Source organism: Elephantulus edwardii, unplaced genomic scaffold (genome assembly GCF_000299155.1).
Source record: "Elephantulus edwardii isolate Elephantulus edwardi_28Jun2011 unplaced genomic scaffold, EleEdw1.0 scaffold00060, whole genome shotgun sequence".
Classification (NCBI taxonomy): Eukaryota; Metazoa; Chordata; class Mammalia; order Macroscelidea; family Macroscelididae; genus Elephantulus; species Elephantulus edwardii.
In genome coordinates, this window is record NW_006399810.1 from 16,865,031 (window position 1) to 16,868,683 (window position 3,653).

At 39.0% G+C, this 3,653-nt stretch overlaps 1 pseudogene; it reads left to right on the forward strand.

Moving 5' to 3' along the window:
* The first annotated feature begins 2,569 nt into the window (after positions 1–2,569).
* Positions 2,570–3,182, forward strand: LOC102863083 (annotated as a pseudogene).
* The last annotated feature ends 471 nt before the right edge of the window (positions 3,183–3,653 follow it).

The window sequence follows — 3,653 nt, forward strand, 5'->3', positions numbered from 1 at the left end:
CAAACTTTCCCCATGCCTATTCAATCTGAGCAAATCATTCAAGAAAGTAGACTATGTGAAGAAGAATGTGGCCCCAGAATTGGAGGAAGACTCATCAAAAATTTGAGTTATGAAAATGATACAACCTTGCTTGCAAACATGTAGAAAGTGACGAGGACTAAAACTACTTGCTGCAGAAGGTAAAAAACCGCAGCCTTCAGTATGGATTACACATCAACAAAAGACAACAAAAATCTTCACCAATGGACTAATTGGTAACATCAGGATAGATAGAGAATAGATTGAACTTGTCAACAATTTCATTTTACTTGGATTCACAGTGAGCAACTGTAGTAACAGTAGTAAGGAAATCAAAAGACATGTTGCACTGGGAAAATCTGCTATCAAAGGCCTCTCTAAAGTGCTAGAGAGCAAGCATGTCAGTTTAAAGACTGAGGTGTGCTTGATAAAAGCCATCCCATTTTCAACTGTTGCTATCCATCTGAACTCTGGACAGTGCATGAAGACGACCAAAGAACTGATACTTTTGACTTATGATATTGATGAAGAGTACTGAATATACTATGTACAGCCAAGAGAATAAATAAATCTATCCTGAAGGAAGGGCAGCCAGAGTGCTTCTTAGAGGCAAGGACAGTGAAACTTCATCTCACATACTTTGGACATATTTTGGAAATAGACATCAGGCTCAGAAAGGTGGATGGTTAAGGAGAGAGAGGAAGATCCTTAAACAGATGGATTGACCAAATGATTACAGCAGTGGGCTTGTGGATGGCAGAGAAGGTGAGTATGGGGCAGGATTGAGCAATGTATTGTTGCCAGAGTTACTATGAGCTGTGGTCCACTGGTTGTCACCTAACAATAATATCTTTTAATATTTAACCTACCATGATTCCCTGATTTTAAATATTTCATGTATTCCTTATTTATTCTAGAGTGTATTTTCTGTAACCTGGCAAATACATACTCTTTTGATAGGACAGGTTATAAAAAACATACCTTTGAACTTTTATATGATATCAGCTTAGAACCAACTCACAGCTGACCTTTTAGAGACTATAAATAGCAGGGGAGGAGATTGTCCATCTTTCTCCAGCAGAGCACCTAGTGGATTAGAACTGTAGGTCTTTTGGTCAGGAGAAGAACTCCTTATCCACTAGGCCACCACAACTGCAACGTTGTTGTTGTTGTTGTTTTGTACCATACAGTCAGAACCAACCCATAGCTGACCTTCCAGCTGGTTTTCAGAGGGTGTTAATCACACAGGAAGAGATTGCTCACAAATATTGAATAATGCTCATTGTATTTATGAGCTTTATTATGGAATGTAGGAGCTCTCATGGCCCACAGGTAAGACTGTGCTACAAACCTGAAGGCAGGTAGTTTGAATCCACTAGCTACTCCAAGAGAAAGATGGACAATCTCCTCTTGTGTGATTTACAACCTCTAAAAATCCACTGGAGGATCAGTTCTGAGTCAGTCCCAACTCAACAACTCATAATAACAACATTAGGGAGTCAGAACTTCTACTTCCTACCCTTGTCTGGTATTTATTAAGGTAGGATCTTGAACACACTTTCTCTTTGTTTAGGCACTGGATTTGTAAAGTAGGGATAATAATAGCATTGCTACGAGGGTTACATAAGACAATATTGAAGATTAAGAAAAACAATCTAAAGGTTAAATATAGATAAAATGTTTTAATAGGTCCTGGCAGGACAAAAGTTGTTTAAAAGATATTATATTGTACAATGAGATACCATCTCACTCCAGTAAAAGTGACAAAGTTTAATGGGTCGGGAAGTAATAAATGTTGGAGAGGATGTGGCGGGATAGGAACTCATATATTGTTGGTGGAACTGAATTGTAAAGTGGTACAACCATTCCGGAAGGCATTTTGGTGCTTCCTCAAAAACCTGAACATAGAAATTCCATGTGACCCAGCTATTCCACTGCTTGGAATATATCCTGAAAAAATGAGAACTGAGGCACAAACAGAGATTTGTATATCAATGTTCATAGCAGCATTATTCACTGATGTTCAACCACAATCGAATGGATTGAGAAATTATGATAATTAATACAATGGAATACTATGGAGCATATAGGAGCAATGATTGAGTAAATTATTACCTAACTTAGGAGGGACTGGAGAGCATTATGATGAGTGAACTAACTCAGTCCTACAAGGACAAATATTGTATAAAATCATTATTGTGGAATGAGTATGAGTATCCAAAGAGGGGAGGGGGGGAAAGTGGAAGCAAAGGGATGTGAATGTGCTGGGGGAGATTAATCATGGGCTTGTACAATTTGATGGGTGGGGGGGGGGTGAGGGAAATTGGAAGAATCTGGTCTGAAAAATAATGTGTTCCAATATTGTAAATAAACTAATATAATTTTTCAAAAAAATATATTAGATGGTATATTGTGCTGTTAATGACAAGGCTGTGAAACTCCAAATGTTAGACTCCACTAGCAGCTCTGACAAAGACAGATGTGTAATCTTTTGCACTAATGATTTACTGTCTCAGAAATCCTGTAGCATTTTCCAGTACAGTTTCCAAAGATGATGGACTAACAGGTCCTGGTGCTGGATGGCCGAGGTCATCTCCTGGGCTTCCTAGTGACTGTTGTGACCAAGAAGGTGCTGCCGGTCAGGAAGGTGTTGGTAGTGTGCTGTGAAGGCATCAATATTTCTGGCAATGTCTACAGAAATAAATGAAAGTATCTGGCCTCTCTCCACAAGGGCATGGACACTAATCCATCCCAAGCTCCCTACCTCTTTCAGGGCTCCAGCTGCATCTTTTGGTGGACAGGGTAAGGCATGCTGGCCACACAATGTGAAGCATGGTCAGGCTGCCCTGTACCACCTCAAGGTGTTCAATGGAGCCCTATCTCCCGATGGCAAGAAAAATTGGATGGTGGTCCCAGTTGTCCTCAAGATTGTGCAGCTCAAGCCCTCTTGTAAGTTTGCCAATCTGGGTTGCCTACTTCACAAGGTGGGCTGGAAGTACCAGTCAATGAAGGCCACCCTGGAGGACAAGAGGAAAGAGAAGGCCAGGATCCATTACCAGAAGTAGAAACAGATCATAAGGATGTGAAAACAGGCAGACAAGATCCTAGAGAAGAGGAACAGTAAGTATACAGAGGTCCTCAAGAACAATGGACTCCTATTCTGAGCTTAATAAAGACTCTTCTTTCCTTAAAAAAAATCCCACTAGAATTGATGTGATGGCAGTAAGGTTGAGTTTTTATTAGTCTCATTATTATTTATCAGTATAAATGTGAGTTAATTAATCACCTGTCCCAGATTTAACTTCAAAATCTGTAATTTACTAGCTGGGTTAGTTTTAGCTATGCCCTAATTGCTTCATCTGTTAAATGAGGTTAATACATATTTCATAGGATTTTGTGGAGATTAAATTATAAAAGATTATGCTGAGGGTGAGGAAATGGTGGGTAAAGGGAATGGAAAAGATCTGGTGTGAAAAACAATGTATACGAACTTTATATGTAAACCAGTATAAAATAAACATTTTATTTTTTTAAAAAATTATGCTGAGTGAACTCAGTCTCACAAGGACAAAGAATGTATAAGACTCTTATTGTAAAAATAGAAGGATAACTAGCAAAACATGCATGGCAATTGA